Source organism: Hyla sarda, unplaced genomic scaffold (genome assembly GCF_029499605.1).
Source record: "Hyla sarda isolate aHylSar1 unplaced genomic scaffold, aHylSar1.hap1 scaffold_2276, whole genome shotgun sequence".
NCBI lineage: Eukaryota > Metazoa > Chordata > Amphibia > Anura > Hylidae > Hyla > Hyla sarda.
In genome coordinates this window covers 1-13,157 of record NW_026608954.1, presented here as the reverse complement: position 1 = coordinate 13,157, position 13,157 = coordinate 1, and the positions used below count along the sequence as shown (strand labels likewise).

Here is a 13,157-nt window from a genome sequence, read left to right as displayed (position 1 = left end):
AACCGTGAAAGGGGCGGGCCCAACAAGGTCCCCTTCATGGGCACTATCACTGCTTGCTGTCAGGGAGGCTGCCAGACAATTTTCCATGCACACTCTGGGCTGGGGGGCAGTCAACCACCAGTACACACAGCAGAACCTAAACCCATACCATTATTGCTAAGCAGCAAGACAGGGGCCCATTGCACTCCCACGGGGCCTTTTTAAATGCAATCCATAACCCGGATTTGCCAGGAACCCTTCTTACTCCTCCTACTTGCATGTGACACTGGGCTTAGGATCTGCATAGGAAACACACACACAAGCACACACCTACCTTTGTTGCCTGCAGATGCCTCCTTGGCTGTCCCCAAACGGTATCAAACCAACACCCACGGGAAGCTGTAAGCATAGAGGACATGCCTGCACCCCATTGGACTTACCTGTGTGGGTTAAATCCGGGTTATTTGACAACCTATGGCGGTGATGGTTCTGCTCAGGCAGAGCAGTGCTGATGCTCCTCATAAAGCTGTCGCTGCTGTGAAGGTTCTAGGTGACATCACAAATCCCTTTGGTTACATACACAACAAAGCTGGGTTGTTGTTGTTTACACTCTGCAAGGCCTGTGGAAGTGAGTGACATCATAGCACTGTAGTTCTGAGGGTTCAAGATGGATGCAACAATCTCCTGTTGCTTCTATGAAGGCCGTAATAGACGACATCACCAAACAGCTCCATAGTCACATACACAGCAAAGGAGAGATGTTGTTTACACCTAGTGATGTCAGTGGTATTGAGTGACATCACAGCACAGTGCTAAGGCTCCTGGGCCTGGACACAGCAGCGGCTGCAATATCTCAACGGAGAATACGTTTATATCTATGTGTGTGTGTGCGCATATATATATATATATATATATATATATATATATATATATATATATATTTCTCCGCCGAAATCACTTTTAAACCCATTTCCACCTTTTTTTCCCTTCTCTTCCTCTTACTTTTTTTTCACGTTTTTTTACGTTTTTCTCCTTTTCGCCTCTTTTCTGGGCGTATTATTCTTCTTTTTCTTCTTTTTTTTCGTCTAATGCATACCCCATCAGTGCAGCAATGCTTATTCAATACCGCCAGCAGATGGAGACACTGGGGGATAATTTTCTAAGGATTTATACTGATTTTTCCTGTCTGAATTTGTCGCACAGAAAGTTGCAGGCCAAATATGTGTGACATTTCTGCGACTTTAGCTTCTAGAGCATTTTTACAACATTATACATAGGTGCTGAATACATAAAAAGCGACTGTTCAGCGACAGACAAGTCGCATCGGCTGAAAGTAGGCCAGAATGTCAGTCCATGTTGGAGCAGGTTTAGATACAGTCTAAAGCATAGATCTCAAAGTCTGTGCACAGAATTTAGCAAGGGCCTCGCACCTTCTGATGCATCAGGTAGGTGCACAATAGCATAGCCTAACCCTCTGTACTTTGGTCTATATTGATGCGGGACATAGACAGCCAGCTGATGACCAATCCATTAGTGCAATGGATGGCTGGAAGCATTTGTCTTTGCCTTTGCAATACCACAGAAGCAATGCATGGTCAATGTACAGCAATGACACACCTGTGTGAACAGCCAGGAGACCCCCCCCCCCCCCCCCCATGTTATGTTACATAGTTACATAGTTAGTACGGTCGAAAAAAGACATATGTCCATCACGTTCAACCAGGGAATTAAGGGGTAGGGGTGTGGCGCGATATTGGGGAAGGGATGAGATTTTATATTTCTTCATAAGCATTAATCTTATTTTGTCAATTAGGAACATTCAGCACCCACCCGCTATCAAGGCAGCTGCCTATCATGTCATGCCCTACCTGCACAGGTGTGCTGGCTACTCAAATGATCCAATTAAGGAGGCCATTTAGTCAGCAGCAGCAGAAGTCCTGTGCCTGGACGCTCCAACAGGGGCCAGACACAAGCAGAAGCAGAAGCAGCAGAAGCAGCAGCAGCACCACCTTTTGTTTTTTGGCTGCAGCAGCAGCAAGGCCCACAGGGCTGGCTAGCTGGCTAGCCAGCAAGCAGGTAGCAATGAAAGTAGGAATCTTTCTTTTTAACCCTGTAAGGGGGTGGTGCACTGTACCCGAAGATACTGCCATATCGGGTCAATGCATAGGGCGACGGAAGCAAGCTTCGAAATCGGCCCCCGTTCTCAAAAATCCATTTAATATATGGTCCCCAGATAGGGGACGTATCAGATATTAAACTGATAAGAACAGATACTACACTTGATCTTAGCCAAAAGGCCGAGAAGCGATAACCGTGAAAGGGGCGGGCCCAACAAGGTCCCCTTCATGGGCACTATCACTGCTTGCTGTCAGGGAGGCTGCCAGACAATTTTCCATGCACACTCTGGGCTGGGGGGCAGTCAACCACCAGTACACACAGCAGAACCTAAACCCATACCATTATTGCTAAGCAGCAAGACAGGGGCCCATTGCACTCCCACGGGGCCTTTTTAAATGCAATCCATAACCCGGATTTGCCAGGAACCCTTCTTACTCCTCCTACTTGCATGTGACACTGGGCTTAGGATCTGCATAGGAAACACACACACAAGCACACACCTACCTTTGTTGCCTGCAGATGCCTCCTTGGCTGTCCCCAAACGGTATCAAACCAACACCCACGGGAAGCTGTAAGCATAGAGGACATGCCTGCACCCCATTGGACTTACCTGTGTGGGTTAAATCCGGGTTATTTGACAACCTATGGCGGTGATGGTTCTGCTCAGGCAGAGCAGTGCTGATGCTCCTCATAAAGCTGTCGCTGCTGTGAAGGTTCTAGGTGACATCACAAACACAAATCCCTTTGGTTACATACACAACAAAGCTGGGTTGTTGTTGTTTACACTCTGCAAGGCCTGTGGAAGTGAGTGACATCATAGCACTGTAGTTCTGAGGGTTCAAGATGGATGCAACAATCTCCTGTTGCTTCTATGAAGGCCGTAATAGACGACATCACCAAACAGCTCCATAGTCACATACACAGCAAAGGAGAGATGTTGTTTACACCTAGTGATGTCAGTGGTATTGAGTGACATCACAGCACAGTGCTAAGGCTCCTGGGCCTGGACACAGCAGCGGCTGCAATATCTCAACGGAGAATACGTTTATATCTATGTGTGTGTGTGCGCATACTATATATATATATATATATATATATATATATATATATATATATATTTCTCCGCCGAAATCACTTTTAAACCCATTTCCACCTTTTTTTCCCTTCTCTTCCTCTTACTTTTTTTTCACGTTTTTTTACGTTTTTCTCCTTTTCGCCTCTTTTCTGGGCGTATTATTCTTCTTTTTCTTCTTTTTTTTCGTCTAATGCATACCCCATCAGTGCAGCAATGCTTATTCAATACCGCCAGCAGATGGAGACACTGGGGGATAATTTTCTAAGGATTTATACTGATTTTTCCTGTCTGAATTTGTCGCACAGAAAGTTGCAGGCCAAATATGTGTGACATTTCTGCGACTTTAGCTTCTAGAGCATTTTTACAACATTATACATAGGTGCTGAATACATAAAAAGCGACTGTTCAGCGACAGACAAGTCGCATCGGCTGAAAGTAGGCCAGAATGTCAGTCCATGTTGGAGCAGGTTTAGATACAGTCTAAAGCATAGATCTCAAAGTCTGTGCACAGAATTTAGCAAGGGCCTCGCACCTTCTGATGCATCAGGTAGGTGCACAATAGCATAGCCTAACCCTCTGTACTTTGGTCTATATTGATGCGGGACATAGACAGCCAGCTGATGACCAATCCATTAGTGCAATGGATGGCTGGAAGCATTTGTCTTTGCCTTTGCAATACCACAGAAGCAATGCATGGTCAATGTACAGCAATGACACACCTGTGTGAACAGCCAGGAGACCCCCCCCCCCCCCCCCCATGTTATGTTACATAGTTACATAGTTAGTACGGTCGAAAAAAGACATATGTCCATCACGTTCAACCAGGGAATTAAGGGGTAGGGGTGTGGCGCGATATTGGGGAAGGGATGAGATTTTATATTTCTTCATAAGCATTAATCTTATTTTGTCAATTAGGAACATTCAGCACCCACCCGCTATCAAGGCAGCTGCCTATCATGTCATGCCCTACCTGCACAGGTGTGCTGGCTACTCAAATGATCCAATTAAGGAGGCCATTTAGTCAGCAGCAGCAGAAGTCCTGTGCCTGGACGCTCCAACAGGGGCCAGACACAAGCAGAAGCAGAAGCAGCAGAAGCAGCAGCAGCACCACCTTTTGTTTTTTGGCTGCAGCAGCAGCAAGGCCCACAGGGCTGGCTAGCTGGCTAGCCAGCAAGCAGGTAGCAATGAAAGTAGGAATCTTTCTTTTTAACCCTGTAAGGGGGTGGTGCACTGTACCCGAAGATACTGCCATATCGGGTCAATGCATAGGGCGACGGAAGCAAGCTTCGAAATCGGCCCCCGTTCTCAAAAATCCATTTAATATATGGTCCCCAGATAGGGGACGTATCAGATATTAAACTGATAAGAACAGATACTACACTTGATCTTAGCCAAAAGGCCGAGAAGCGATAACCGTGAAAGGGGCGGGCCCAACAAGGTCCCCTTCATGGGCACTATCACTGCTTGCTGTCAGGGAGGCTGCCAGACAATTTTCCATGCACACTCTGGGCTGGGGGGCAGTCAACCACCAGTACACACAGCAGAACCTAAACCCATACCATTATTGCTAAGCAGCAAGACAGGGGCCCATTGCACTCCCACGGGGCCTTTTTAAATGCAATCCATAACCCGGATTTGCCAGGAACCCTTCTTACTCCTCCTACTTGCATGTGACACTGGGCTTAGGATCTGCATAGGAAACACACACACAAGCACACACCTACCTTTGTTGCCTGCAGATGCCTCCTTGGCTGTCCCCAAACGGTATCAAACCAACACCCACGGGAAGCTGTAAGCATAGAGGACATGCCTGCACCCCATTGGACTTACCTGTGTGGGTTAAATCCGGGTTATTTGACAACCTATGGCGGTGATGGTTCTGCTCAGGCAGAGCAGTGCTGATGCTCCTCATAAAGCTGTCGCTGCTGTGAAGGTTCTAGGTGACATCACAAATCCCTTTGGTTACATACACAACAAAGCTGGGTTGTTGTTGTTTACACTCTGCAAGGCCTGTGGAAGTGAGTGACATCATAGCACTGTAGTTCTGAGGGTTCAAGATGGATGCAACAATCTCCTGTTGCTTCTATGAAGGCCGTAATAGACGACATCACCAAACAGCTCCATAGTCACATACACAGCAAAGGAGAGATGTTGTTTACACCTAGTGATGTCAGTGGTATTGAGTGACATCACAGCACAGTGCTAAGGCTCCTGGGCCTGGACACAGCAGCGGCTGCAATATCTCAACGGAGAATACGTTTATATCTATGTGTGTGTGTGCGCATATATATATATATATATATATATATATATATATATATATATATTCTCCGCCGAAATCACTTTTAAACCCATTTCCACCTTTTTTTCCCTTCTCTTCCTCTTACTTTTTTTTCACATTTTTTTACGTTTTTCTCCTTTTCGCCTCTTTTCTGGGCGTATTATTCTTCTTTTTCTTCTTTTTTTTCGTCTAATGCATACCCCATCAGTGCAGCAATGCTTATTCAATACCGCCAGCAGATGGAGACACTGGGGGATAATTTTCTAAGGATTTATACTGATTTTTCCTGTCTGAATTTGTCGCACAGAAAGTTGCAGGCCAAATATGTGTGACATTTCTGCGACTTTAGCTTCTAGAGCATTTTTACAACATTATACATAGGTGCTGAATACATAAAAAGCGACTGTTCAGCGACAGACAAGTCGCATCGGCTGAAAGTAGGCCAGAATGTCAGTCCATGTTGGAGCAGGTTTAGATACAGTCTAAAGCATAGATCTCAAAGTCTGTGCACAGAATTTAGCAAGGGCCTCGCACCTTCTGATGCATCAGGTAGGTGCACAATAGCATAGCCTAACCCTCTGTACTTTGGTCTATATTGATGCGGGACATAGACAGCCAGCTGATGACCAATCCATTAGTGCAATGGATGGCTGGAAGCATTTGTCTTTGCCTTTGCAATACCACAGAAGCAATGCATGGTCAATGTACAGCAATGACACACCTGTGTGAACAGCCAGGAGACCCCCCCCCCCCCCATGTTATGTTACATAGTTACATAGTTAGTACGGTCGAAAAAAGACATATGTCCATCACGTTCAACCAGGGAATTAAGGGGTAGGGGTGTGGCGCGATATTGGGGAAGGGATGAGATTTTATATTTCTTCATAAGCATTAATCTTATTTTGTCAATTAGGAACATTCAGCACCCACCCGCTATCAAGGCAGCTGCCTATCATGTCATGCCCTACCTGCACAGGTGTGCTGGCTACTCAAATGATCCAATTAAGGAGGCCATTTAGTCAGCAGCAGCAGAAGTCCTGTGCCTGGACGCTCCAACAGGGGCCAGACACAAGCAGAAGCAGAAGCAGCAGAAGCAGCAGCAGCACCACCTTTTGTTTTTTGGCTGCAGCAGCAGCAAGGCCCACAGGGCTGGCTAGCTGGCTAGCCAGCAAGCAGGTAGCAATGAAAGTAGGAATCTTTCTTTTTAACCCTGTAAGGGGGTGGTGCACTGTACCCGAAGATACTGCCATATCGGGTCAATGCATAGGGCGACGGAAGCAAGCTTCGAAATCGGCCCCCGTTCTCAAAAATCCATTTAATATATGGTCCCCAGATAGGGGACGTATCAGATATTAAACTGATAAGAACAGATACTACACTTGATCTTAGCCAAAAGGCCGAGAAGCGATAACCGTGAAAGGGGCGGGCCCAACAAGGTCCCCTTCATGGGCACTATCACTGCTTGCTGTCAGGGAGGCTGCCAGACAATTTTCCATGCACACTCTGGGCTGGGGGGCAGTCAACCACCAGTACACACAGCAGAACCTAAACCCATACCATTATTGCTAAGCAGCAAGACAGGGGCCCATTGCACTCCCACGGGGCCTTTTTAAATGCAATCCATAACCCGGATTTGCCAGGAACCCTTCTTACTCCTCCTACTTGCATGTGACACTGGGCTTAGGATCTGCATAGGAAACACACACACAAGCACACACCTACCTTTGTTGCCTGCAGATGCCTCCTTGGCTGTCCCCAAACGGTATCAAACCAACACCCACGGGAAGCTGTAAGCATAGAGGACATGCCTGCACCCCATTGGACTTACCTGTGTGGGTTAAATCCGGGTTATTTGACAACCTATGGCGGTGATGGTTCTGCTCAGGCAGAGCAGTGCTGATGCTCCTCATAAAGCTGTCGCTGCTGTGAAGGTTCTAGGTGACATCACAAATCCCTTTGGTTACATACACAACAAAGCTGGGTTGTTGTTGTTTACACTCTGCAAGGCCTGTGGAAGTGAGTGACATCATAGCACTGTAGTTCTGAGGGTTCTAGATGGATGCAACAATCTCCTGTTGCTTCTATGAAGGCCATAATAGACGACATCACCAAACAGCTCCATAGTCACATACACAGCAAAGGAGAGATGTTGTTTACACCTAGTGATGTCAGTGGTATTGAGTGACATCACAGCACAGTGCTAAGGCTCCTGGGCCTGGACACAGCAGCGGCTGCAATATCTCAACGGAGAATACGTTTATATCTATGTGTGTGTGTGCGCATATATATATATATATATATATATATATATATATATATATATATATATTTCTCCGCCGAAATCACTTTTAAACCCATTTCCACCTTTTTTTCCCTTCTCTTCCTCTTACTTTTTTTTCACGTTTTTTTACGTTTTTCTCCTTTTCGCCTCTTTTCTGGGCGTATTATTCTTCTTTTTCTTCTTTTTTTTCGTCTAATGCATACCCCATCAGTGCAGCAATGCTTATTCAATACCGCCAGCAGATGGAGACACTGGGGGATAATTTTCTAAGGATTTATACTGATTTTTCCTGTCTGAATTTGTCGCACAGAAAGTTGCAGGCCAAATATGTGTGACATTTCTGCGACTTTAGCTTCTAGAGCATTTTTACAACATTATACATAGGTGCTGAATACATAAAAAGCGACTGTTCAGCGACAGACAAGTCGCATCGGCTGAAAGTAGGCCAGAATGTCAGTCCATGTTGGAGCAGGTTTAGATACAGTCTAAAGCATAGATCTCAAAGTCTGTGCACAGAATTTAGCAAGGGCCTCGCACCTTCTGATGCATCAGGTAGGTGCACAATAGCATAGCCTAACCCTCTGTACTTTGGTCTATATTGATGCGGGACATAGACAGCCAGCTGATGACCAATCCATTAGTGCAATGGATGGCTGGAAGCATTTGTCTTTGCCTTTGCAATACCACAGAAGCAATGCATGGTCAATGTACAGCAATGACACACCTGTGTGAACAGCCAGGAGACCCCCCCCATGTTATGTTACATAGTTACATAGTTAGTACGGTCGAAAAAAGACATATGTCCATCACGTTCAACCAGGGAATTAAGGGGTAGGGGTGTGGCGCGATATTGGGGAAGGGATGAGATTTTATATTTCTTCATAAGCATTAATCTTATTTTGTCAATTAGGAACATTCAGCACCCACCCGCTATCAAGGCAGCTGCCTATCATGTCATGCCCTACCTGCACAGGTGTGCTGGCTACTCAAATGATCCAATTAAGGAGGCCATTTAGTCAGCAGCAGCAGAAGTCCTGTGCCTGGACGCTCCAACAGGGGCCAGACACAAGCAGAAGCAGAAGCAGCAGAAGCAGCAGCAGCACCACCTTTTGTTTTTTGGCTGCAGCAGCAGCAAGGCCCACAGGGCTGGCTAGCTGGCTAGCCAGCAAGCAGGTAGCAATGAAAGTAGGAATCTTTCTTTTTAACCCTGTAAGGGGGTGGTGCACTGTACCCGAAGATACTGCCATATCGGGTCAATGCATAGGGCGACGGAAGCAAGCTTCGAAATCGGCCCCCGTTCTCAAAAATCCATTTAATATATGGTCCCCAGATAGGGGACGTATCAGATATTAAACTGATAAGAACAGATACTACACTTGATCTTAGCCAAAAGGCCGAGAAGCGATAACCGTGAAAGGGGCGGGCCCAACAAGGTCCCCTTCATGGGCACTATCACTGCTTGCTGTCAGGGAGGCTGCCAGACAATTTTCCATGCACACTCTGGGCTGGGGGGCAGTCAACCACCAGTACACACAGCAGAACCTAAACCCATACCATTATTGCTAAGCAGCAAGACAGGGGCCCATTGCACTCCCACGGGGCCTTTTTAAATGCAATCCATAACCCGGATTTGCCAGGAACCCTTCTTACTCCTCCTACTTGCATGTGACACTGGGCTTAGGATCTGCATAGGAAACACACACACAAGCACACACCTACCTTTGTTGCCTGCAGATGCCTCCTTGGCTGTCCCCAAACGGTATCAAACCAACACCCACGGGAAGCTGTAAGCATAGAGGACATGCCTGCACCCCATTGGACTTACCTGTGTGGGTTAAATCCGGGTTATTTGACAACCTATGGCGGTGATGGTTCTGCTCAGGCAGAGCAGTGCTGATGCTCCTCATAAAGCTGTCGCTGCTGTGAAGGTTCTAGGTGACATCACAAATCCCTTTGGTTACATACACAACAAAGCTGGGTTGTTGTTGTTTACACTCTGCAAGGCCTGTGGAAGTGAGTGACATCATAGCACTGTAGTTCTGAGGGTTCAAGATGGATGCAACAATCTCCTGTTGCTTCTATGAAGGCCGTAATAGACGACATCACCAAACAGCTCCATAGTCACATACACAGCAAAGGAGAGATGTTGTTTACACCTAGTGATGTCAGTGGTATTGAGTGACATCACAGCACAGTGCTAAGGCTCCTGGGCCTGGACACAGCAGCGGCTGCAATATCTCAACGGAGAATACGTTTATATCTATGTGTGTGTGTGCGCATATATATATATATATATATATATATATATATATATATATATATATTTCTCCGCCGAAATCACTTTTAAACCCATTTCCACCTTTTTTTCCCTTCTCTTCCTCTTACTTTTTTTTTCACGTTTTTTTACGTTTTTCTCCTTTTCGCCTCTTTTCTGGGCGTATTATTCTTCTTTTTCTTCTTTTTTTTCGTCTAATGCATACCCCATCAGTGCAGCAATGCTTATTCAATACCGCCAGCAGATGGAGACACTGGGGGATAATTTTCTAAGGATTTATACTGATTTTTCCTGTCTGAATTTGTCGCACAGAAAGTTGCAGGCCAAATATGTGTGACATTTCTGCGACTTTAGCTTCTAGAGCATTTTTACAACATTATACATAGGTGCTGAATACATAAAAAGCGACTGTTCAGCGACAGACAAGTCGCATCGGCTGAAAGTAGGCCAGAATGTCAGTCCATGTTGGAGCAGGTTTAGATACAGTCTAAAGCATAGATCTCAAAGTCTGTGCACAGAATTTAGCAAGGGCCCTCGCACCTTCTGATGCATCAGGTAGGTGCACAATAGCATAGCCTAACCCTCTGTACTTTGGTCTATATTGATGCGGGACATAGACAGCCAGCTGATGACCAATCCATTAGTGCAATGGATGGCTGGAAGCATTTGTCTTTGCCTTTGCAATACCACAGAAGCAATGCATGGTCAATGTACAGCAATGACACACCTGTGTGAACAGCCAGGAGACCCCCCCCCCCCCCCCCCCATGTTATGTTACATAGTTACATAGTTAGTACGGTCGAAAAAAGACATATGTCCATCACGTTCAACCAGGGAATTAAGGGGTAGGGGTGTGGCGCGATATTGGGGAAGGGATGAGATTTTATATTTCTTCATAAGCATTAATCTTATTTTGTCAATTAGGAACATTCAGCACCCACCCGCTATCAAGGCAGCTGCCTATCATGTCATGCCCTACCTGCACAGGTGTGCTGGCTACTCAAATGATCCAATTAAGGAGGCCATTTAGTCAGCAGCAGCAGAAGTCCTGTGCCTGGACGCTCCAACAGGGGCCAGACACAAGCAGAAGCAGAAGCAGCAGAAGCAGCAGCAGCACCACCTTTTGTTTTTTGGCTGCAGCAGCAGCAAGGCCCACAGGGCTGGCTAGCTGGCTAGCCAGCAAGCAGGTAGCAATGAAAGTAGGAATCTTTCTTTTTAACCCTGTAAGGGGGTGGTGCACTGTAACCCGAAGATACTGCCATATCGGGTCAATGCATAGGGCGACGGAAGCAAGCTTCGAAATCGGCCCCCGTTCTCAAAAAATCCATTTAATATATGGTCCCCAGATAGGGGGACGTATCAGATATTAAACTGATAAGAACAGATACTACACTTGATCTTAGCCAAAAGGCCGAGAAGCGATAACCGTGAAAGGGGCGGGCCCAACAAGGTCCCCTTCATGGGCACTATCACTGCTTGCTGTCAGGGAGGCTGCCAGACAATTTTCCATGCACACTCTGGGCTGGGGGGGCAGTCAACCACCAGTACACACAGCAGAACCTAAACCCATACCATTATTGCTAAGCAGCAAGACAGGGGGCCCATTGCACTCCCACGGGGCCTTTTTAAATGCAATCCATAACCCGGATTTGCCAGGAACCCTTCTTACTCCTCCTACTTGCATGTGACACTGGGCTTAGGATCTGCATAGGAAACACACACACAAGCACACACCTACCTTTGTTGCCTGCAGATGCCTCCTTGGCTGTCCCCAATACGGTATCAAACCAACACCCACGGGAAGCTGTAAGCATAGAGGACATGCCTGCACCCCATTGGACTTACCTGTGTGGGTTAAATCCGGGTTATTTGACAACCTATGGCGGTGATGGTTCTGCTCAGGCAGAGCAGTGCTGATGCTCCTCATAAAGCTGTCGCTGCTGTGAAGGTTCTAGGTGGACATCACAAATCCCTTTGGTTACATACACAACAAAGCTGGGTTGTTGTTGTTTACACTCTGCAAGGCCTGTGGAAGTGAGTGACATCATAGCACTGTAGTTCTGAGGGTTCTAGATGGATGCAACAATCTCCTGTTGCTTCTATGAAGGCCATAATAGACGACATCACCAAACAGCTCCATAGTCACATACACAGCAAAGGAGAGATGTTGTTTACACCTAGTGATGTCAGTGGTATTGAGTGACATCACAGCACAGTGCTAAGGCTCCTGGGCCTGGACACAGCAGCGGCTGCAATATCTCAACGGAGAATACGTTTATATCTATGTGTGTGTGTGCGCATATATATATATATATATATATATATATATATATATATATATATATTTCTCCGCCGAAATCACTTTTAAACCCATTTCCACCTTTTTTTCCCTTCTCTTCCTCTTACTTTTTTTTCACGTTTTTTTACGTTTTTCTCCTTTTCGCCTCTTTTCTGGGCGTATTATTCTTCTTTTTCTTCTTTTTTTTCGTCTAATGCATACCCCATCAGTGCAGGCAATGCTTATTCAATACCGCCAGCAGATGGAGACACTGGGGGATAATTTTCTAAGGATTTATACTGATTTTTCCTGTCTGAATTTGTCGCACAGAAAGTTGCAGGCCAAATATGTGTGACATTTCTGCGACTTTAGCTTCTAGAGCATTTTTTACAACATTATACATAGGTGCTGAATACATAAAAAGCGACTGTTCAGCGACAGACAAGTCGCATCGGCTGAAAGTAGGCCAGAATGTCAGTCCATGTTGGAGCAGGTTTAGATACAGTCTAAAGCATAGATCTCAAAGTCTGTGCACAGAATTTAGCAAGGGCCTCGCACCTTCTGATGCATCAGGTAGGTGCACAATAGCATAGCCTAACCCTCTGTACTTTGGTCTATATTGATGCGGGACATAGACAGCCAGCTGATGACACAATCCATTAGTGCAATGGATGGCTGGAAGCATTTGTCTTTGCCTTTGCAATACCACAGAAGCAATGCATGGTCAATGTACAGCAATGACACACCTGTGTGAACAGCCAGGAGACCCCCCCCCCCCCCCCCCATGTTATGTTACATAGTTACATAGTTAGTACGGTCGAAAAAAGACATATGTCCCATCACGTTCAACCAGGGAATTAAGGGGGTAGG

At 46.1% G+C, this 13,157-nt stretch overlaps 5 non-coding genes across 5 annotated transcripts; all 5 read right to left on the bottom strand.

Annotated features, from left to right (window-relative positions):
* Positions 1-2,097: 2,097 nt before the first annotated feature.
* On the bottom strand, positions 2,098-2,288 carry LOC130321547 (U2 spliceosomal RNA). Its single transcript, XR_008867253.1, has one exon. It is a non-coding gene; the product is annotated as a U2 spliceosomal RNA (small nuclear RNA).
* Positions 2,289-4,392: 2,104 nt separating this feature from the next.
* Positions 4,393-4,583, bottom strand: LOC130321546 (U2 spliceosomal RNA). Its single transcript, XR_008867252.1, has one exon. It is a non-coding gene; the product is annotated as a U2 spliceosomal RNA (small nuclear RNA).
* Positions 4,584-6,671: 2,088 nt separating this feature from the next.
* On the bottom strand, positions 6,672-6,862 carry LOC130321540 (U2 spliceosomal RNA). Its single transcript, XR_008867248.1, has one exon. It is a non-coding gene; the product is annotated as a U2 spliceosomal RNA (small nuclear RNA).
* Positions 6,863-8,949: 2,087 nt separating this feature from the next.
* On the bottom strand, positions 8,950-9,140 carry LOC130321528 (U2 spliceosomal RNA). Its single transcript, XR_008867237.1, has one exon. It is a non-coding gene; the product is annotated as a U2 spliceosomal RNA (small nuclear RNA).
* A 2,098-nt stretch (positions 9,141-11,238) lies between these two features.
* On the bottom strand, positions 11,239-11,432 carry LOC130321538 (U2 spliceosomal RNA). Its single transcript, XR_008867246.1, has one exon. It is a non-coding gene; the product is annotated as a U2 spliceosomal RNA (small nuclear RNA).
* Between the last annotated feature and the right edge of the window lie 1,725 nt (positions 11,433-13,157).